Below are 24711 nucleotides of genomic sequence, written 5' to 3' on the forward strand. Positions count from 1 at the left end.
ACCTCCCTTGGGATTGCTCCAGCGTCCGGTTTTCCCCTTTCCCCTATATGAGGACGACTGATTCTGTGGGGGACAAAAGGACCGCTTCTTGGCCACTTTGGGTTCTGGGAGCATTTTCTTTTTCTTGTCTGTTGCCTTTTCCAATAATTCATCGAGGACAGGGCCAAACATATACTGTCCTTTAAAGGGAATAGAGCAACATTTGATTTTGAAGCAGTATCTCCACTAAATAACTTCAGCCACTACACCCTTCTAGATGAAGTTGATAAAATTGAAGATCTGGCTGCCATCTTTACCAACTCTGCGGAAGCGTCGACCAGGTGCGTCGTGGCTTTTTGTTAAAGATATAGACTCTAATAGTTCCACTGAAGTACCCATGTTAAGGTGTTCTTCCAGCTGATTAAGCTGCCAGAACATTGATCTGGCTACGCAGGTGGATACATTGTTCGCATTCAACAAAGCCGCGGACGTCTCTCAGGATTTTTTTTAGCAGACTTTCCGTCTTGCGGTCCACAGGGTTTCGAAATCGGGAGGAATCTTCAAAGGGTAAGGTAGTCTTCTTTATGCCACCTTTGCTACTTGACTATCCACTTTTGGTACTTCTGTCAAGCATTTGGATATTTTCTCCTTCAGCAGAAAACTTTTCAACTCTGGAGGTATTATTAAACGGTTTTCAGGCAGTTCCTTCCGACTCATCCAGAATGAACTTTTGTACATTCTCGTGAACTGGAAACACTAACTTCTTTTGAGACTTAGACCCTCAAACATTTTGTCCTGAATGATTTCTTCCTCCTCTACTTTCATAGTGGTTCTCACCGCTGTCAGAAGCTCCTCCATATCTTCTGATGATAAGTACCATACTATCTTTTACTGCTTTGAAACAGTTCAGCCCCTGAAACAGATTTGTTAGTGAAGGACCCCGGATCTCCCTGAAAGTCAGATGTGTGTGTATATGTGTGTGTGTGTGTGTGTGTGTGTGTGTGTGTGTGTGTGTGTATGTGTGTATGTATATATATATATCTTGAGAAAGGTCCACATCCTGGACTGAAACGTCGCGCATGGGCCAATAAATCACTTTTACTTTTCCTAATGGAGTGCTGCCTTCATTTTTTTGGACAATAGTATGAGGTTTGGTATATACCTGGAAGGATTTATTGCACCCTTTGTTTTCTTTTGGTGCTGCTTTTTGTTTTCATTTTGCTTTGCACACTCTTGGCATTCTATTGATGAGCTTCAAGAGATAGTCAACGGGAATGGTTTTCACTTCACAGGTGTGCCCTGTCAGGTTTAATAAGTGGGATTTCTTGCCTTATAAATGGTGTTGGGACCCATCAGTTGTGTTGTGCAGAAGTCTGGTGGATACACAGCTGATAGTCCTACTGAATAGACTGTTAGAATTTGTATTATGGAAAGAAAAAAGCAGCTAAATAAAGAAAAACGAGTGGCCATCATTACTTTAAGAAATGAAGGTCAGTCAGTCCGAAAAATTGGGAAAACTGGCTCACATGAGGACCGCCCCAGAAAAGGAAGACCAAGAGTCACCTCTGCTTCTGAGGATAAGTTTATTCGAGTCACCAGCCTCAGAAATCACAGGTTAACAGCAGCTCAGATTAGAGACCAGGTCAATGCCACACAGAGTTCTAGCAGCAGACACATCTCTACAACAACTGCTAAGAGGAGACTTTGTGCAGCAGGCCTTCATGGTAAAATAGCTGCTAGGAAACCACTGCTAAGGACAACAAGCAGAAGAGACTTGTTTGGGCTAAAGAACACAAGGAATAGTCATTAGACAAGTGAAAATTTGTGCTTTGGTCTGATGAGTCCAAATTTGAGATCTTTGGTTCCAACCACCGTGTCTTTGTGCGACGCAGAAAAGGTGAATGGATGGACTCTACATGGCTGGTTCCCACCGTGAAGCATGGAGGAGGAGGTGTGATGGTGTGGGGGTGCTTTGCTGGTGACACTGTTGGGGATTTATTCAAAATTCAAGGCATACTGAACCAGCATGGCTACCACAGCATCTTGCAGCGGCATGCTATTCCATACGGTTTGCGTTTAGTTGGACCATGATTTATTTTTCAACAGGACAATGACCCCAAACACACCTCCAGGCTGTGTATGGGCTATTTGACCAAGAAGGAGAGTGATGGGGTGCTACGTCAGATGACCTGGCCTCCACAGTCACCAGACCTAAACCCAACTGAGATGGTTTGGGGTGAGCTGGACCGCAGAGTGAAGGCAAAAGTGCCAGCAAGTGCTAAGCATCTCTGGGAACTCCTTCAAGATTGTTGGAAGACCATTCCCGGTGACTACCTCTTGAAGCTCATCGAGAGAATGCCAAGAGTGTGCAAAGCAGTCATCAAAGCAAAAGGTGGCTACTTTGAAGAACCTAGAATATAAGACATTAGATGGTGGCCCGATTCTAACGCATCGGGTATTCTAAAATATGTATTTATGTATGTGTATAGCAGCCACATAGTATATAGCACAGGCCACGTAGTATATAGGAGCCATGTAGTATATAGCAGACAAATACTACATGGCCTGTGCTATATACTATGTGACTGCTATATACATACATATTGTAGAATACCCGATGCGTTAATACAGGCCACGCAATATATAACAGTGGCCACGCAGTATATTACACAGCCACGTACTATATAACACAGCCCACGCAGTATATAGCAGCAACGCAGTATATAACACAGGCGACGTAGTATATAACACAGGCCACTCAGTATATAACACTGGCCACGTAATATATAGCACAGCCCACGCAGTATATAGCAGCCACGCAGTATATAACACAGGTGACGTAGTATATAACACAGGCCACGCAGTATATAACACTGGCCACGTAATATATAGCACAGCCCACGCAGTATATAGCAGCCACGTAGTATATAACACTGCCCACGCAGTATATAACAGTGGCCACGTGATATATAGCACAGCCCACGCAGTACATAACACAGCCCACATAGTATATAATACTGCCTATGTAGTATATAGCAGCCACGCGGTATCTAACACAGCCCACATAGTATGTAGCAGTGTGGGCACCATATCCCTGTTAAAAAAATAATTAAAATAAAAAATAGTTATATACTCACCCCATGGGATCCAGCGAAGCTCCAGCGATACATGCGCGGCTGCCGCCATCTTCCCTTCCCAGGATGCATTGCGAAATTACCCAGATGACTTAGCGGTCTCGCTGGTGGGTCCCCAGGAGCGCTCCATAGGTAATTATTACATTATTGTTGATCTATACACTTGTATTATTTATTTGTTCATTGTTATTGGCATGTTTTTAGATGGTCACATGGCACATTTGCACATGGTTTATTGTACTATGGAAAGATTACTATAACTATTATTATTGGAGTCTCTGAATGGGTGTCCCACCGTTTTGCCTGTGCTGTGGTGTTATACCCATTACTGATTACTTGTTTTATTGTTAATAATAAAGTTTACATGTATTTTACTGGCCTTGTGTGAAGGTAGTTTTTTGGTGGTTTTGTTACTATCTCCTTCATGGTTTAATGCGGAGGATATATTTAGGTGTTTCTTTTAAATATAACTTAAGTAAACAATTGGTAAAGGCAGATAAACTTCCCTTGTTTATATAATATACAGTATATACACACATAAAAAAAAATAAATAAATATATATAATTCATGTGAGTTAATAAAGACCATCGAGAGTTAGCTTTAGTATTTTAAACAAAAATAAAACTAGAGGTACAAACTCATGCCAATAATTTGTACTGTGGTGGCATTGTGTGTGCAGTGGGCATCCTGTTATAACACAAGCCATTTATTATTTGGTTAACCACAATGTCCATGGTAAATGTCACACTAGAATAGTGATGTAAAGCAGCAGGGAGATAGGAGTTTTATGCTCTTCAAAATAACACAATTATTAATGAACATCATTAAATTTACTCGTAATAAACCAATTTTAACATGCTCATATTCCATAAGCCAACATACATATCAGATACCACATGTAGACACAGCTAGATCTCTCTTTAAGGCATATTCATGTTAGTATTCATGAGATCCATCCTGGTTTGCTTCAGGCTTCCGGTCACTTTTCGACCACAAAATAGTAGTGTGTCTCATCATTCTAGCTGTCAAAAATAAAATATTTAACCGATCTTTTGTGAGGCAGTAATGGGATCCATGATTTCCATAAGTTAAACAATATAAAGGGTAGTCTGAGAATTTAAAATTGATGGCCCATAGTTAGGTAAAGCGATCAATATTAGATAGGTGGAGGGGATCTGATTCAGCAAGACCAGCCAATAATCTATGTGAATGGGTTCTGCCTGGCATTGCAGCTCACTACAGCGTCATCCCATCCTATACAAAACTGTGCCTCGTCAGATAGCTGATGGCAGAGGTGCCGAGAGTAAGGCCGGGTTCACATTGCGTTGGTGCAGTCCGTTCAACGCATACGTTAAACGGACTGCGATAACGCAAGTGCAGAAAAAGATCGCGTTTATGCGATCGCACTAGCTCAGATGCTCGAACTGTGCTAGCGGTGACAGACCCGAAAAGGCTGCAGACTGCGTCTGAGGGTTCGTCACAGAATGACGGCACATCGCTAACGCATGCCGATTATGACATGCGTTAGCGATGCGCTACATAATGGCAGTTAATGGGTGCGCTAACGCATCCGTTACATAGCGTTAGTGCCGCTATGTAACGGATGCCGTCAGCGCATTGCCTCTAGTTATGTGCACATGTTGCGGATTGGGGTGCAGAATTTTCAGCACAAAATTTGCATCTCCTGGCAGAAAACGCAGGTGCAGATTTGCAGCAGGATTTATGCGGATTTTCTGCGTTTTTGTTGCGGATTTTCTGCTTTTTTTACCACTGCAGATTTCTATAATGGAAGGGGTCAGAAACACTGCAGTTACGCACCAAAGAAGTATCATGCTACTTCTTTTGATCCGCAGCGGTTTTCATGCGGATTTTTCCACACCACTAGCAAAGCTTTTTTTTTTTCCTATTGATTTACATTGTACTGTAACTCACTTTGCGGAACTGCAGCAAAAAATCCGCATCGTGTGCACACAGCCTAAGGGTATGTGCACACTTTGCGGATTTGGCTGCGGATCTGCAGCGGTTTTCCATGCGTTGTACAGTACCATGTAAACCTATGGAAAACCAAATCCGCAGTGCATATGCTGCGGAAATTTCCAATCAGAAACACAGAGGTTTGTTTTCCGCAGCATGTCAATTCTTTGTGCGGATTCTGCAGCGTTTTACACCTATTCCACAATAGGAATCCGCAGGTCTAAAAAAAGCAGGCAAAATCAGCACAAAATCCACAGAAAATCCGCAGGTAAAACACAGGGCGTTTTACCTGCGGATTCTGCAGAATCCGCGCTGAAAAATCTGCAATGGAATCCGCAACGTGTGCACATGCCCCAAGACTCTCACTTCCTTTTCTTTGGATTGGCCATCAGTTTTAAAATCTTTTCACAACTTTTACAGTGCTGCTTTTCTTTATGTTTTTTTTTTCTTACAATCAAATGGAGACTCTCATTATTAAGGGAAAAAAAGAAAAAAGGTGCTTCCTTCGGTCAGAATTCAACATCAAGTTCCAGACTGACCACAGATCTTTTTAACCCAAACTCAACAGCCTCATAGGATTTTACAAGTCTGTCGAGTTGGGATCAGGAACCTGTGTTCACACCAGAAACCCTTGTCCGTACTCAGTGTCTGAATTATCGTATGTCTTATTTTTCCAGACAGACATGCCAATTCCTATTTTTGTAAGTTACCAACGTATTTTACATTCCAGTTCATCCAGAGTGTTTATCACAACATACTTTCTTTATAATATGTTCGATACTGCACATTACTTACCATATTTGGAATGGGAATTCAGGTTGGATAGAACTTTGAGCCTATGAAAGTGATACATGTGTGTGTTACATTGTTACAAAGATTTACTGTACATTAAAAATTACAACTCAAATATTTTGCCTATGGTTTTGAAGGAAAAAAAAGAAAATAAAAAAGATCATATGTAAATTCAGTAGTACAATATTATTCAATATTTAGACAAGAAACCCTGAAATGTTTCTATTTTTCACCACGGATTATATAGATGCAATAACAACGTGTCAAGATAATGTTGACTTGAAAAATGAAAGCTCATTTACAGGCAACAAGAAATTTATTTGTTCTTTACGAGAAGATGTTCTGCAATTGTCATCCTCTTTAGAAATACAGAGATACCGTAATTTTGAAGGAAAGAATAGGCCAAAGAAAATGAACGATGACCTCGTAGCATCGTTAAACCTTGAAGATCTCCTGAACCCAGTCCAAAATCTATTATGGTCCACCTCTGAATCATAGGGCCTCTATATGTATTGGCTTCACACAGTGTCGGATTTCTGTGCATTATAAAGTAGATTATTTGGATGCACAGTAAAGGTTATTTTGACCACATATTAGGCCAGGTGCCCATGGCCCAGAACTAGCAGTGCTTTGGATGTCTATCGAACACAGGTTATTCCGCATGTGTTCACCGAACCATGCAGATTCACCGCATTCAATACATTTTATTGATGCAAATTCTCTTGCGGAGACTAATGGTCTGGAAAGCTCTGTCTCCACGGGTGATTCACAGGTGTTCTGTGAACACATAGTGGACATGGGATATCCTGATATCCCATCCACTATGCTGTCACAGATGCTGTTGCAGGACTGATTCTCCAGCCTATATTGCCGCCCTGTTGACGGGATGGGATGTCATCAGTTGAAGATTGCAAAGAGTGGTGGTTTCTTTTGTGCAAGCAGTTTGATGGGCAAGAAAGGAGATGAGCAAAAGTCTCCAAACTTTAATCAGTATGCCCCCAGCTTCACATTTTATCTAATAGTGAATCTATGGAGGGTGCAGCCAAAGTGGACTGTGTCTGGTGTGGCAGAGCCAACCATGGGGTGTGGCAGAGCCGACCGAGGGGCTGTGTCTGGTGTGGCAGAGCCGACCGAGGGGCTGTGTCTGGTGTGGCAGAGCCGACCGAGGGGCTGTGTCTGGTGTGGCAGAGCCGACCGAGGGGCTGTGTCTGGTGTGGCAGAGCCGACCGAGGGGCTGTGTCTGGTGTGGCAGAGCCGACCGAGGGGCTGTGTCTGGTGTGGCAGAGCCGACCGAGGGGCTGTGTCTGGTGTGGCAGAGTCGACCGTGGGCTGTGTCTAGTGTGGCAGAGTCGACCGTGGGCTGTGTCTGGTGTGGCAGAGCCGACCGTGGGCCGTGTCTGGTGTGGCAGAGCCGACCATGGGGTGTGGCAGAGCCGACCGAGGGGCTGTGTCCGGTGTCTGTCCCCCGGCGCTGTGCTTCTCTGCACTGACTGTGAGCGCCAGCCGGAAAGCACAGTGGTGACGTCACCGCTGTGCTCTGCTTTCCGGCCGGCGCTTACACAGTGCAGAGAAGCACAGCGCCGGGGGACAGACACCGGAATGTAAGTATGTAGTGTTTGGTTTTTTTTACGTTTACGCTGGTAACCAGGGCCTGCGCCCTGCGCTTAGTAACCCGATGTTTACCCTGGTTACCAGTGAAGACATCGCTGAATCGGCGTCACACACGCCGATTCAGCGATGTCTGCGAGAGTCCAGCGACGAAATAAAGTTCTGGACTTTCTGCTCCGACCAACGATGGCACAGCAGGATCCTGATCGCTGCTGTCTGTCAAACTCAACGATATCGCTAGCCAGGACGCTGCAATGTCACGGATCGCTAGCGATATCGTTCAGTGTGATGGTACCTTCACACCACAGTAATCATCCGCAGAGTGGAAGATCAAACTGTGATGAGGGAGAATAATTTCGAACACTTACACAAGGGAATAGGACATTCAACTTGGATGAAAGGATGGAATGGAATAAAGCCATAGTGCACATTACTTTTACTATTTTTCAGATGTGGAAATGCAGGAAAGAAAGAGGAGATACCTGGCAGTAACAAGGGTGGTGGGGGCAGGAGGTGCGGATGCTTATTGCCCCTTGCTAAACTAGTGACAGGCCCCATTCTTCCAGCATTAAGATGTAAACAAGCAGAACTGCCAGATTTAAAGAGACTACATGGAAATGGGAAAAATAAAAATAAATCACCATTTATGGTGTGTTGGAACTAAGCTACATGGATAAAAAAAAAAAAAAGTATAATAATAATAAATAAAAAAAAATTACAGATAATTTTACCAAAAGGATAACTCTTTTAAAGGCCACGTTCAGTATTTTACATTAGTATTTGTAAGCCAAAATCAGGAGTGCGGCAATCAGAGAAAAAGTATCATAGAAATATGCGCCCCATTTTCTGCATATTTCACCCACACTAGGTTTTGGCTTACAAATACAGATGTGATACAGGAAAGAAATATATCTTGGTACCGTGTTAGCCAGTAGATAGAAAAATATTTAGAATTGAGAGTCCTCAGTGGTTGATACCTTTTAATGGCTAACTGAAAAGATCGTAATAAATTGCAAGCTTTCGAGACTACATACGTCTCTTCTTCAGAATTTGTTTTAGTCTTTGCCTGATGAAGAGACGTATGTAGTCTCGAAAGCTTACAATTTATTACCATCTTTTCAGTTAGCCATTAAAAGGTATCAACGACTGAGGACTCTCAATTCTAAATACAGATTTAAAATACTAACCAAATACTGAACCTGTGAATGTGGCTTAAACCTGATTCCCATCCGACATTGCAGGGGTTTAAAAAGGATATAAAACTTTTTTCAGCATCCATTTTACAAAACATGCCTTAGTTCATAAAAATAGTAATATTAGTAATATTTCCAGGACAAATGTGTCGACATTCAGCTCACATATTACAAACTAAATGTACCGTTACACTAAGCGACACTGCAGCGATATAGACAACGATCCGACCTAAACTAGATCGCTGGAGCGTCGCTGTTTAGGTCGCTGTAGAGATGTCAAACACAGCAACTCCAGAACGATGCAGGAGCGATTCAGTGACGTAACGGCGACTCACTTATCGTTTTCGCTCCATGTAAAAACGTTACTGGCGTCGTTGCTTTTGATGTCAAACATGACGATACACGCCGATCTAACGACCAAATAAAGTTCTGGACTTCTAGCTCCGACCAGCGATATAACAGTGGGATCCAGATCGCTGCTGCGTGTCAAACACAACAAGATCGCTATCCAGGACGCTGCAACGTCACAGATTGTTGTCGTTCTCGTTGCAAAGTTGCTGAGTGTGACGGTACCTTAAGAGATACACACTTTGAGGGATCCTGTATCAAAGAACTTTTCTTCCCTACACTGAAAAAAATAATACTGTACCGCAGAAGGGAAATAAGAAAAAAAGTCATGCAGCCATCGAGAATATAGGTTTCTCATCATACAACAGAAGAGTAATATATTCTATACGTGCTTACAGTGACCTCTAGTGTTGCTACAATTAATAGTCTAAACCTATTTTACAAACTACATTTTAAAGAGAACCTATCACCTATGGTAATTCATGCTGCCCAAACCACGAGCAGCATGAATTGGAGCCCAACTGCAAGATTGTAGGGATGAAGGGATGCAGGGCTTTGTTGTGGATGAACGTCAAAGAAAATCAGATATATAATAGGGAAATTATAAACTATGTAACATATTATCCCCTTAAAAAATATAATTTTAATTAGATTACCTTAAAAATACCAATACCCAGTGAAACACAAAAAGAATGCTAAAGAATCTAGTAATGCACCTAGCCTAATGCAATGACCCTACGCTTAGCTGCTATCCCTTGTTAGCAGTGGAGGTTGGCACCCTGATAGAATTTTTGGCGCCCCCACTCCGCGGCGGCTCTCACCTGCTCACCCTGTTAAATAACTAGCAAACTGTAGGTGGGAAAACAATGAGCATATAAAAGAGATGAAAGAAAGCGTAAGGTAAGAAAAACTAAGGTGCACAAAAAGTATATATATAACAACCCCCTGCATTCAAGTCCCGTATAGCACAGTCAAAAATGCTGAAAAAAATCATCAGCAAAACAAGCTATATGCTCAATAATGTTTATGCTCCAATACTACTGCATATAACATGATAACAGAGCTGTGTGCATAATAAACGGGAAAGTGGTAGCAAGGGGGAAGTATACCAACAGATGACCTGGTTCAATATACGATAAAGCTGTGCATGGCAGCAAATCTCAAAAAGCCATTAGCAGTATTTAATTTCAATAGATTCAACAACATTCAGCGATGTTAGCATGATTCAGCATAACAGCCAGCCTCCATAATCTCGTGGAGATTCAAAAACACTGCACAAAAGATGAAAAATAATAATAAAGTGCACTCAGCTGAAGCCTAGTAGGTATGATGTTGATGGCTGAGACAATAAATGAATACTGACTGCTAACAATGGCTGCTTATACTAATGCACAGTCTGATAAGCAGAGTTGGATAATTCCATGGACAGCAAACAAAAAGGGTGTTAACCCCAAAAAACACTTAGCTGCCCATTCACGCCCCTATTTGTGGATGCCATTCTCGGTATAAACTTTTTAAAACTTTTATTATTTTTATAGACTATACTTGGTATCCATTTGAGAACTAATGATTATGAACTGCAATTAATTACCTTAGTTTATATTTATACAGTACACTAATATTATAAAGGTTAAAATTGTACTTGTTTCATAACAATTGCTATTTATTGTATTATTCTGCATCTCTCTTTGGCATGAGGCAACTCATTTTATATATATTTTTTCTGTTAATAAATATAATAATAAATTAATATACCTTTTTATTATCTTCTTTGTTTGCACACTTCTTGATCTGAGATTTTTTTTTTTTTATCAATGGTTAGTTTGTATTCCAGATTGCAGCTGGGTCTATTTTTCTCTTAAAAACTTCAGTGTTTCACAGAGAAAAAAACAAAATTTAAAGAGCCGGACAGAGACCATAGCCGGAGATAAGAGGTGTGGCAGGCTTCTCTCAGTGCTGCTGCAGGTGACTGACAGATCTCTCCCATGACTAGAGACCTGTCAATCACCTCTGGCAGTGCTGGAAAAAGCTGGCCAGGGGCAGAGCCGGACTTGTATCATTATTTTCATGCTCCCCGACTGACCTTAGGGCTCATTCAGATGTCAGTTTTTCTTGTATGAGGATCATCTGTGTTTCGGCACTCATCTCTGGGATGCTTCATAAATATGATTTTTTTTCTCCTCATCTCTAATAGCCCACCCAAAAGAACAGAGAATTGTCCGATATTTATCAGATTCTTGGATCAAAAGTGCCAATGCACATCTATGGATCAGTGACCAAATTGCTCAAAAACAGTGATAAAACTCAGATCAGAAAAATCACTGACGTATGGAATTGTCTTGGCAATCATTAAGGGGTTAAGGCACCATCACACATAACGATATCGTTAACGATATCGTTGCTTTTTGTGACGTAGCAACGATATCGTTAAGGAAATCGTTATGTGTGACAGCGACCAACGTTCAGGCCCCTGCTGGGAGATCGTTGGTCGCTGAGGAAAGTCCAGAACTTTATTTCGTCGCTGGACTCCCTGCTGACATCGCTGGATCGGCGTGTGTGACGCCGATCCAGCGATGTCTTCACTGGTAACCAGCGCCGGAGGACAGACACGGAAGGTAAGTATGTAGTGTTTGTTTTTTTTACTTTTACGCTGGTAACCAGGGTAAACATCGGGTTACTAAGCGCGGCCCTGCTGTCTGTGTGACAGCTCTCCAGCGACGCTGCAGCGATCGACATCGTTGTCGGTATCGCTGCAGCGTCGCTTAGTGTGACGGTACCCTTAAACAAGACCTACTTTACTGCATGCAATAAATGTTAAGTTCAGGTGTCGGATTTGCACTTGGCAAATCTGATCTGATGCATAAATCAGAGTCTGACTGAGATTTGTGCCGCAGATGTGTAGTTTGACGTGACAATGATCTGACAAGGATCAGCCCCATTTAATGAGTCTGTAACCTAACCCCAAAGCTTTCCGTGTGGCGTATGGCAGAAAAAATTATACATTGGTTGATGATCCGTCTTGTGGTTGTTCTTTAAAGGGAAACCATCACCCCCAAAATTCGCCTATAAACTGCGGCCACCGCCATCAGGGGCTTATTTACAGCATTCTGTAATGCTGTAGATAAACCCCCAATGTAACCTGCAAGATAAGAAAAACAGGTTATATTATACTCACCCAGGGGTGGGGCGGTCCCGCTTCTGTTTGGGTCTGATGGGAGTCACGGTCCGGGTCCGGCCCCTCCCATATTCATAGGATGACGTCCTCTTTTCTTCCTGTTGTGGCTCCGGCGCAGGCGTACTTTGTCGGCCCTGTTGAGGGCAGCGTAAAGTACTGCAGAGCGCAGGCGCCGGGCCTCTCTGACCTGTCCCAGCGCCTGTGTACTGCAGTATTTTGCTCTGCCCTCAACAGGGCCGACATAGTACGTCTGCGCCGAAGCATGAAGACAAGAAGAGGACGTCAGCGTAAGAAGATGGGAGGCCCCGGTCCTGACCGCGACGCCCATCGTAACGGGACCGCCCCTGGGTGAGTATAATCTAACCTCTTTTTCTTATCTTTCAGGATACATCAGGGACTTATCTTCAGCATTACAGAATGCTGTAGATAAGCCCCTGATGCTGGTGGGCTTAGCTCACCTTCGATTTTGGGGGTGACAGGTTCCCTTTAAACGAGAGGTACCAACAATTTTGACCACGTGTGTAAATGCAAGTCATATCAAACAAATTTTACCATTATCCTGAAGTACAATATGTCATGAGAAAACACTCTCAGAATCAGAAGGATCCGTTAAAGCTTTCCAGAGTTATTAGCTCATAAAGGGACCCTGATCAGAATTGAAAAATTTGGACTGGTCAGGAAGGTGAAAACAGGCTTCGGGCAAAGGGGTTAAGAAATAAATGACACTGTAGCAGCAAATTGGAAGAACATTTTCAATAAAGAAATGTTTAGCTTTGTAAGCAAATAAACAGAAAGGCTGGGTGCCCACGATCTGGAACTAGCAGAGCTTTTGACACAGCGCATGTTCGCTACTTCCAAAGTGCTGCCTTCTATTGATTTAAGGTAAATACGCAAGTGTTCACTGAACCATGCGGATTTACTGCATCCAATACATTCTATTGATGTTGCGGTCTGGAAAGACGTGCTGTATGTCAGTCTCCGCGGATGATCCGCAGGCGTCTATGGACGCATAGTGGACAAGGGATTTCTTTAAATCCCATCCACTATGCTGTCACAGATGGCCACTGCAGGTTTGACACTGCATAAATACAAAGCGAAAAACCCGCACCAGTTCCTGATCGTGGGGACATACCCTTAGAAATGTCTGTGTGAAGGTGTACACAGCCTTTAAAAGGAATCTTTCACCTCCAGGGACTTTTATGACCTATTATTATGGGCATACAGGTAAAAGAAATGTTAAGTTAGCACTACCTGTATGCCTCATATTAACCTTTTAATCCCATATGACGTACTATCCCGTCAAGGTGACCTGGGACTTAATTCCCAGTGACGGGATAGTACGTCATACTGTTTAATGCGACATCACGATTTAAGTCATGGTGATCGCATTAAATTTCTGGCGCCATCTTACCTGGAGGAAGATGGCGTTGGTATCCCAGGGCCTGGCTCCGCCCCCAAGGCATCTCGATCGCTGTGATTGGCAGTTCAATTCTGATCAGCCAGTCACAGCGTCTCTCATTGTTTCAGCCAATCAGCTTGGCTGAAACAATGAGGTCCCAGGCTAGGATCGAGTATCGATGTACTCGATCCTAGGGCCGGCAACGCCAGGCACCGGCAAACACCCCACCCCACCCCCGGATTGGTGCGATCGCCGATCGTATCGATCGCGCTAATCGCAGGGCACAGCGGCGGTATTACCGCGCTGTGCCCTGCTGTACTGGCCTGGGTCGGTGCTGCAATAGCACCGATCGTAGGCCATAGCCTAGTGCAGGCCCAGCAGGGCCTGCAGGAGCTGATTGGCGCGATCGATGCTATCGACGATCGCGCCAATCACAGGGCACAGCGGACGTCACGTTGTGACCGCTGTGTGCCCTGCAGGTGACCTGGCTGTGACCTGCCTAGGATCGGAGGGATCCTAGGCAGTTGCCATGGTCACCAGGGCCTGCAGGGATTGATGCTATCATTTGATCCCACCAATGACAGCTCACAGCAGCGGTGTGACCGCTCTGTGACCGGTCTGTCACCTGCAGGTGACCTGTCTGACCGCTCTGCAGGGATCCCCACTCTAGCCGAGGACTCCTGCAGAGCGGTCACACAGCCAGATCTAGTCTTGCTGGGCCTTGTGGTGCTACAGAAGCCTGTAACACCACAATCCCTGCATCAGTGCATTAGAAAAGACAATAAGAAGAGCGACTACAAACGTAAGTGTTATCAGCCCCTACCAGATCTCTCTTCACCCCGCCCAATCGCTCCATCCTCCCTCCCCCTTTTTTACCCCCCTCCATCCCTCTTTGCGCCACCTCCGTGGGCACGTTTAGCAGCCGCCGAGCGTTGATTGGTGATGCAGTTCACCAATCAACACTCGTGCTCGCTTTTTTTCCCCATCAGCCCCCTTTGCCCAATTCCGTACACCCATCCCGCAATCGCCAAACTTTGATAAGTGACGCTGTTCACTTATCAGAGCTTGTGCCTGCCGTTTTCCCTTTTTTTTCCACCACACCTGTGCGCACACCCAGCAGCCGCCAAACTTTGATAAGTGACGAGGTTCACTTATCAAAGCTCTCGTGCCCGCCGTTTCCCTTTTTTTTCACATCTCCGTGCGCTCACCCAGCCGCCGCGTATAACCCGTGCCTTCCTTTTCTTTTTTTCACATCTCCGTGCGCTCACCCAGCCGCGGCATCTAACCCGTGCCTTCCTTTTCTTTTTTTTCACATCTCCGTGCACTCACCCAGCCGCCGCGTCTAACCTGAGCCTTCCTTTTCTTTATTTTTTCACATCTCCGTTCGCACACCCAGCAGCCGCTGAACTTTGATAATAGGCACGGTTGACTTATCAGAGCTCTCGTGCCTGCAGTTTTTTTTTTCACATCCCCGTTCGCACACCCAGCAGCCGACGAACAAGTTTGACACCACCGGCCTCACAGAACTAGACTTTTTCAAAGTCTTTTTCTCTAAGGCTTACGTTAACCTCGTGGTGGAGCAAACTAACTTGCATGCTCTGCAATTTTTGGACCAAAACTCGGGTTCATCATTTTCTAACTGGTCTCCTGTAGACGCAGTTGAAATGATGCAGTTTTGGGGCGTGGTCCTCCACATGGGGATCCTGAAGAAGCCTGAACTTCGGCAATATTGGAGTGTTGATATTTTATATAACACTCCAGTGTTCCGAATGGTCATGACTCAGACGCGTTTTGAGCCCATCCACAAGTTCCTGCATTACAACGATAATGCACGTTGTCCAGCACGAGATGACCCCAGCTTTGACCATCTGTTCAAAGTTCGGCCGGTCATCGAACACTTCAACAAAAAGATTGCTGAAGTGTACGTGCCTCAAATGGACATATGCGTGGATGAGTCCTTAATTCATTTTAAGGGGCGGCTCAGATTCTGTCAATACCTGCCCAGCAAGAGGGCCAGGTACGGAATCGAAGTCTACAAGCTGTGTGAGAGTACCTCAGGGTACACCTACAGCTTTAGAGTGTACGAAAGGAAGGACACCAGGATTGAACCGCCTGAGTGTCCTTCTGTCCTGGGAGTGGGATTTGGTGCACCCACTGCTGGATAAAGGTTATCACCTCTATACCGATAACTTTTACACCAGCATCCAACTTTTACACCAGCATCCCACTCTACAAATATCTCTCTGCACGAGGTACCGCAGCCTGCGGTACTGTCCGCAAAAATCAGAGAGGCCTCCCGAAGACGCTACTTGAGCAGACTCTCAGAAAAGGTGAGAGCAAAGCCCAATGTAGCGACCACCTGCTGGTGGTCAAGTACAAGGACAAAAGGGATGTCCTTCCATTGACCACCATACACGGTGATGGCAGCGCCCTCAGCACTGTAAGGGGTACCTCTACAGAGGTCAGCAAGCCGACCTGTGTACTGGGGTACAACAAAAACATGGGGGGCGTTGATCTCTCTGATCAACTCCTCCAACCATACAGTGCTTTGAGAAAGGCCAGGGTGTGGTACAAAAAGCTGTCCGTGCACATTGTACACATGGCAATGCTCAACGCTTTCCTGCTGTCACGATGTGCATGCAACACCGATAAATCGTACCTTCATTTCCAGGAAGTAGTGGTTAAGGCCCTGATGTTTGGCACGAGGGAAGGAGCGGGCCCCCAGTACTTCTGGAACTGAAGGTGCATGTATCGTACGAGGTCAGCATTTTCCTGGGGTGGTCCCGCCAACTGGAAGAAAAGGTAAGCCGCAAAAAAGGTGCCGAGTGTGCTACATAAGAGGAATATGCAAGGACACCATCTATCAATGCGACACCTGCCCCGAAAAACCTAGCCTGTGTATGAAGGATTGCTTTAAATTGTACCACACCTCCATGCACTACTAATTTACAGGAAACAGATTAATTCCAAAGGAGGCACATCTATGTAAGTTCTTTGGGGGTCTACTTTCCAAAATGTTGTCACTTGTGGTTTTTTTTTTACTGTTTAGGCACATCAGGGGCTTTGCAAACGAAACATGACGCCAGCAGACGATTCCATCAAAGTCTGCCTTCCAAAACGTCAGTACTTAACTTTCGAGCCCCAACGTGTGCCCAAACAGTTTTTTCCCACATATGGTGTACCAGCGTACTCAGGACAAATTGGACAACAACTTTTGCCATCCAATTTCTCCTGTTACCCTTGGGAAATTAAAAATCGGGGACTAAAAGATCATTTTTGTGGGCAAAAAATAGGATTTTTTATTTTCACACCGGGGTGTTATAAACTTTAGTGAAACACTTGGGGGTTCAAAAGTTCTCACCACACATTTATACAAGATCCTTAGGGGGTCTAGTTTCCAAATTGGGGTCACTTGTGGGGGGTTTACACTGTTTAGGGACATCAGGGGCTCGTCAAACGCAACATGGCGTCCGATCGCAATTCCAGCCAATTTTAGGTTGAAAAAAATCAAACCTTTATGTAAAATGCACGTGACTAGCACACTCCAAAAGTGTTGTGATGCAAAGTGGGGGTTTTATTTACATACAGTATTCACAAACGTTTCGGTCGTTTGTGAATACTGCAGGCAGTGCGGTGGACACCGCGTGCTTCCTGTTGCTGATGAGGCGGATAGTGCGCACTTTTCCTGCAGCCCAGACTGGTGGTGTATACCGTGTGGCCCCTGCTTCATTCAGCAGTTTGTGCCTACCCCTTGAGCACTATTTTGCAGCCCATACTGGCGGTACATGCCGCGTGCCTCCTGCTTCATTCAGCAGATAGTGTCAGTCCATGACACATTACCCTATCTCAGTAGCTTGTGTCTATCTCATGCGCACTATTTTGCAGCCCATACTGGCAGTACATTCCGCGTGGCTCCTGCTCCATCCAGCAGTTAGTGTCACTTGCGACACACCATTGTATCTCTGCGGCTTGTACCTACCCCCGCAACCTATATGTCTTCAGGCTTTTTATTGATGCAATCTAACCTTGCTACTCGGGGCTTCTCTAAGCATACAAGTATATTAGCACACTGATGAAGGTCCAGTAACGACCGAAACGTTTGTGAATACTGTATGTAAATAAAACCCCCACTTTGCATCACAACACTTTTGGAGTATGCTAGTCACGTGCATTTTACATAAAGGCTTGGGAACCTATGACCGTGCACCTCCTCTTTTTGGCTGTGCTGAACATTTTCTATATAACTTATGAAAAAAATCAAACGGCGCTCCTTCCCTTCCAAGCCCTGCCATGCGCCCAAACAGTGGTTCCCCCCATATATGGGGTATCAGCATACTCAGGACAAATTGGAAAACAACTTTTGCAGTCCTATTTCCCGTTACCTTTGGGAAAATAAAAAATTGTTGCTAAAAGATCGCGTTCGTGACTAAAAAAGTAAAATTTTATTTTTTTCCTTCAACATTGCTTTAGCTCTCGTGAAGCACCTGAAGGGTTAATAAACTTCTTGAATGTGGTTTTGATCAGCTTGAGGGGTGCAGTTTTTAGAATGGTGTCACTTTTGGATCTTTTGGATATTTTTTGCTATATAGACCCCTCAAAGTGACTTTAAATGTGAGGTGGTCCCTAAAAAAAATGGTTTTCTAAATTTTGTTGTAAAAATGAGAAATTGTTGGTCAACTTTTAACCCTTATAACTCCCTAACAAAAAATAGAATTTGGTTCCAAAATTGTTCTGATGTAAAGTAGACTTGTGGGAAATGTTACTTATTAAGTATTTTGGGTGACATATCTCTGTGATTTAAGGGAATAAAAATTCAAAGTAGGAAAATTGCGAAATTTTCAAAATTTTCGCCATATTTCAGGTTTTTTTTCACAAATAAATGCAGGTAATATCAAAGAAATTTTACCACTATCATGAAGTAGAATATATCATGAGAAAACAATCTCAGAATCGCCAAGATCCGTTGAAGCGTTCCAAAGTTATAACCTCATAAAAAGACAGTGGTCAGAATTGTAAAAATTGGCCCGGTCATTAACGTGCAAACAACCTTCAGGGTTAAGGGGTTAAAGGTCTTGTTGCTGAGAAAAGTTATATTTTTATTTATGTTAATGATTTCTTCCAGGCTCCTGGTTATGAGGTGCCAGGAAGAAATTAAGGTCTCCTGTCTTCATTGTGTGCCCTGCACTCCCTCGGAAATACATACCTCATCCTCCCTTCTGTGGGCACTGCATTCAGGGATCTTCTTCTCAGGCGCCAGCAAGTGACTGTGACCTAAGATGTGCGCACCAATAACATGCTCTCCCCACTTCCTCCCTGCCCAGTTATCGCTAGGAACCTTGTGTACATGGCGATGACTATGCAGGGAGGAAGTGGGGAAAGCACACACCGGTGCACACACCGGAGGTCACTGGAGCGGAAAGTCACCATCACCTGCAGTGCCCACAGAAGGGAGGATGAGGTATGTACAGTATTTCTGAGAGAGTGCAGACCGCAGGATTCCGGGGCTGTAACTGAAGCTGATGGGAGGGGGTAAATATACAATGAAGACAGGAGGCAGGGGTTTCTTCCAGGCCCCACATGCCCCGGAGCCTGGATGAAATCATTACCAAAGAAAGAATATAACATTTCTCAGCAACAAGACAATTAATATGAGGCATACAGGTAGTAGTAGCTTAACATTTCTATTACCTGTATGCCCATATTAATAGATCATATACGCCCCAGGGGGTGACAGATTCCTTTAAAATTCTATACAATCATTTTAAATGACAGTAAACTGGAATTGGCCTCTGGGGACCTTTATAAATGTGTCCCTTAATTTTTCTCTCAGAACTTTGACGCTTCTTACATCATATTTTGCCCAAAATATTATGTTATACTGCAGATGTATGTGCTCTTACCATATGACGTAATGTTACTAGCTGGGATTTTATAATCTCATTGGCTAACTCAAAGCATATAGTCTGATTGTAGCTACATACGCTATTTATATATGGGGCGCTACTCTGTTCAATTTTACCGGTTTTTGCTATAATTTATTTGGTTAAGCTAAAGCGTATATTTAGGCTGTAGTTACCGTATATACTCGAGTATAAGCCGACCCAAGTATAAGCTGACCCCCCTAATTTTGCCACAAAAAACTGGGAAAACTTAATGACTCGAGTATAAGCCTAGGGTGGAAAATGCAGCAGCTACCGGTAAATTTCAAAAGTAAAAATAGATACCAATAAAAGTTAAGTTAATTGAGACATCAGTAGGTTAAGTGTTTTTGAATATCCATATTGAATCAGGAGCCCCATATAATGCTCCATAAAGTTTGATGGGCCCCATTAGATGCTCCATATTAAAATATGCCCCATATAATGCTGCATAAAGGGTAATAAGGGCCTCATAAGATGCTCCATAGAGATATTTGCCCTATATAGTGCTGCACAAGCGTTATGGCCCCATAAGATGCTCCGTACAGTCACTTGCCCCATATAGTGCTTCACAAGTGTTATGGCCCCATACAGATGCTCCGCACAGCTACTTGCCCCATATAGTGCTGCACAAGTGTTATGGCCCCATATAGTGCTGCACAAGTGTTATGGCCCTATACAGATGCTCCGCACAGCCACTTGCCCCATATAATGCTGCACAAGTGTTATGGCCCCATACAGATGCTCCGCACAGCCACTTGCCCCATATAGTGCTGCACAAGTGTTATGGCCCCATACAGAAGCTCCGCACAGCCACTTTCCCCATATAGTGCTGCACAAGTGTTATGGCCCCATTATAGTGCTCTGTACAGCCACTTGCCCCATATAGTGCTGCACAAGTGTTATGGCCCCATACAGATGCTCCGCACAGTCACTTGCCCCTTATAATGCTGCACAAGCGTTATGGCCCCGTAAGATGCTCCGCACAGTCACTTGCCCCTTAAAATGCTGCACAAGTATGGCCCCATAAGATGCTCTGCACAGTCACTTGCCCCTTATAATGCTGCAAAAGTATGGCCCCATAAGATGCTCTGCACAGTCACTTGCCCCATATAATGCTGCACAAGTATGGCCCCTTAAGATGCTCCGCATAGCCACTTGCCCCTTATAATGCTGTACAAGTATGGCCCCATAAGATGCTCCGCACAGCCACTTGCCCCATTTGCTTTTGCTGCCATAAAAAAAAAAAAATCACATACTCACCTCTCTTCGCTCAGGACCCAGGCACTTTTACCTGCTCCTCGTGCGGCTCCGTCTTCGGCACTGACGTTCAGCAGAGTGCGCGCACTGACTACGTCACCACGCCCTCTCACCTGAGCGTCACTGCTGAAGACAGAGCAACACCCGGACCGAGGAGCAGGTGACTATCGCGCAGCGCTCCCCTCCCCGTATACTTACCTGGTCCTGGTGCTGCGTCCCTGCTTCTTCCCCGGCGCTGCATCTTCTCCCTGTATTGAGCGGGCAGCGTTACTGCTCATACACAGTAATGAATATGCGGCTCCACCTCTATGGGAGGTGGAGCCGCATATTCATTTCTGTAATGAGCGGTGCCATGTGACCGATCAGTACAGGAAGAAGCTGCAGCGCTGGAAGAAGCAGGGACGTCCAGGGACTACGCCGGGAGCAGGTAAGTATAATTACACAGCCCCCGCTCCCCCTCCCGTGCCGACCCCTGGGTATGACTCGAATATAGGCCGAGAGAGGGACTTTCAGCCCAAAAAAATGGGCTGAAAATCTCGGCTTATACTCGAGTATATACGGCTGAAAATCTCGGCTTATACTCGAGTATATACGGTATATGTGCTTTCTACTCTTGATGTACTGCCAAAGAGCTCCAGCTTGTGCAATCTTCCAATATTGTGCTACATAAAGTGCCGCTAATAGTCTTACCCAGCCTTAATCTTATTGGTCACTTCAGAGTATCTTTTGTAGGCGGCAGTGGCAGGCGCGGTCATCATATGACGCGTTGCTAATGGCTCCGCCTTAGAACCAATCGAGAAAAAGACATGTTGTATGGGAGATCAACAGGACTCAATAGTGACTAGATATCAAAAATATATATTTTATTTTAATTTTAACTAAACAGTCTAACAAGCACAAGACACAATTAAAAACAATTAAAAGCACAAAACATGCCCATAATGACAAGGAATACAGACATAGCCCACAGAAAAAAGTATAAAGTATATGGCACCTGAGGAGGCTGAGACAACAGTGAGAGCGTACCCTCCAAAAAAGGGGAATCAGAGTGGTACATACATATATCTAAAGAATATAAATATACAATAATTCAACCATACTAAATATCCGTCCTAGTTACAAGATAGACTAGCACCACATACGGAGATATGGAAGACTGATGACTAATAAGCAATAAGGGCGAAAACTGCCAACATACTGTCCCCCAGAGAAAAAATTATTATATGTATTTATAAGGACCACTATAGGTTAGGTAAGGTAGCCAAACCCAAAATAAGGATAATCTCATAGCAAGAGAAGCATGTATATGCATACCATATAGCCCCACAGATTGGCTTCTACATACTGACTGGTATCCTGACTGACAGCATGGACTGGACCTGTGACTTGGACTGATTGCTCTTTTGCCATTGTCCTGTTGGGCCTCGGATAGCTCTCATTTTTTTGGTATGCATATACATGCTTCTCTTGCTATGAGATTATCCTTATTTTGGGTTTGGCTACCTTACCTAACCTATAGTGGTCCTTATAAATACATATAATAATTTTTTCTCTGGGGGACAGTATGTTGGCAGTTTTCGCCCTTATTGCTTATTAGTCATCAGTCTTCCATATCTCCGTATGTGGTGCTAGTCTATCTTGTAACTAGGACGGATATTTAGTATGGTTGAATTATTGTATATTTATATTCTTTAGATATATGTATGTACCACTCTGATTCCCCTTTTTTGGAGGGTACGCTCTCACTGTTGTCTCAGCCTCCTCAGGTGCCATATACTTTATACTTTTTTCTGTGGGCTATGTCTGTATTCCTTGTCATTATGGGCATGTTTTGTGCTTTTAATTGTTTTTAATTGTGTCTTGTGCTTGTTAGACTGTTTAATTAAAATTAAAATAAAATATATATTTTTGATATCTAGTCACTATTGAGTCCTGTTGATCTCCCATACAACATGTCTTTTTCTCGATTGGTTCTATGGTGTCTGTTTACTTGTTGAGGGGTATTCAGGATTTTTTCTATAGGTTATATTTCTTTGGGTGGTGCCCTCCATTGTTTTCTTTGCTAATGGCTCCGCCTCTCATTGGTGAGTCTAGACCACAAAATCATGACGCTCAACCATAGACACGCCCTCAGGAGGAAGCAGTCGCGAAACGCGCGTCGGGGCTCTCGGAGGTATAGCGTGCCACCAGGCATTGGATTTTGAATAGCGGCATAATAGATTCAGGTAATATGTGTTTGTTGGGGGCTACTAGCTTTGGTTTATTGTAAACATATGTTGTATATACTGATTATATCATTGCGGCAACTTACTTTTTTAGGCTATGTGCACACATTCAGTATTTCTTGCAGAAATTTCCTGTGCAAAACCGGACATTTTCTGCAAGAAATCCGCATGCGTTTTTACCGCGATTTTAACCGCGTTTTTTTTGCGGATTTTTCCGAAGGTTCCCAATGCAATAATATAGTGAGAAATCCGGAAGAATCCACAAAATTAATCAACATGCTGCGTTTTTTACCGCGATGTGAAGTTGCGAAATGCATTCTAAATGATGGGATGCATAATGTATGCGTTTTTATAGCGAAAAAAACTTGAAAAATCTACAACGTGTGCACACAGCCTAACACTGTGGACATTATTGAGGCAATTTGCCTTTCAATGGTGCTTTGGATCGTGTGGATATTGTCCACATGGCTCAGCTAGTAGTGAATTCAAATTAATATGACATGCATTTGCACTTTTTACATGCTCCGATATTTGCTATTGTGGACTATCCTTTACAATTTAGTGTGCCTGGACATTGAAATATTGACGCATTTGCACTTTATAGGTATAATTTACTTCACTTATAGGGAAATTCCCATATAATTTGGAGGCAATGAGTGAGGATCTTTTTGTAAATGCTATTTTGAATGTCCATAGTTAGCATTTATGAAAAGGAGTCTAATGTTTATTGTATCTGGTTATCTATATATGCCCTAGCTTACCTCTTTCTACTATTGTGTGGTTCAAAGGCACTATTTTAATCGTGTTCATTGTATGTATACGTAAATACAGGTTTAAATTTTTAATAAAAAAAAAAAAAGAAAGAGGCACTTCTTGACTCAATATAGTTTAATAACTATTTTTGATCAGTATGTTTATACATGTAGTGGAGTGTTGCCCATCCTCAGTGTAGGAAAATGGGCTTGGGTTGTATGCTCACTATTAGAGCATAGTAGAGGTTATGCATGCTCTCCATTAGCGATGAGCGAACATGCTCGGATAACGTCTTACCCGAGCATCTGGGAGTGCTCATATATTACGTTTGAGTCCCTGCGGCTACATGATTTGCAGCTGTTAGGGAATCCCGACGTGTGTTCAGGCTAACAGGCAATCCCCCCACAGCCACAGGGACTCAAACCTAATACAGGTCCTTCTCAAAAAATTAGCATATAGTGTTAAATTTCATTATTTACCATAATGTAATGATTACAATTAAACTTTCATATATTATAGATTCATTATCCACCAACTGAAATTTGTCAGGTCTTTTATTGTTTTAATACTGATGATTTTGACATACAACTCCTGATAACCCAAAAAACCTGTCTCAATAAATTAGCATATTTCACCCATCCAAGCAAATAAAAGTGTTTTTTAATAACAAACAAAAAAAACAACAAATAATAATGTTCAGTTATGCACTCAATACTTGGTCGGGAATCCTTTGGCAGAAATGACTGCTTCAATGCGGCATGGCATGGAGGCAATCAGCCTGTGACACTGCTGAGATGTTATGGAGGCCCAGGATGCTTCAATAGCGGCCTTAAGCTCATCCAGAGTGTTGGGTCTTGCGTCTCTCAACTTTCTCTTCACAATATCCCACAGATTCTCTATGGGGTTCAGGTCAGGAGAGTTGGCAGGCCAATTGAGCACAGTAATACCATGG

The 24711-nt window shown here is 43.6% G+C and overlaps 1 protein-coding gene across 1 annotated transcript in view; it reads right to left on the reverse strand.

The window, feature by feature from the left end:
- The window catches only part of LOC138662585 (golgin subfamily A member 4-like), a 268158-nt gene that overhangs the window by 229161 nt on the left and 14286 nt on the right, over window positions 1–24711 (reverse strand). The window contains exon 2 of the mRNA XM_069748392.1: window positions 5884–5924. The gene's annotated coding sequence lies outside the window, so the exon portion shown is untranslated. The remainder of the gene's footprint in view (window positions 1–5883; window positions 5925–24711) is intronic.

Source organism: Ranitomeya imitator, chromosome 2, assembly GCF_032444005.1.
Source record: "Ranitomeya imitator isolate aRanImi1 chromosome 2, aRanImi1.pri, whole genome shotgun sequence".
Lineage (NCBI taxonomy): Eukaryota > Metazoa > Chordata > Amphibia > Anura > Dendrobatidae > Ranitomeya > Ranitomeya imitator.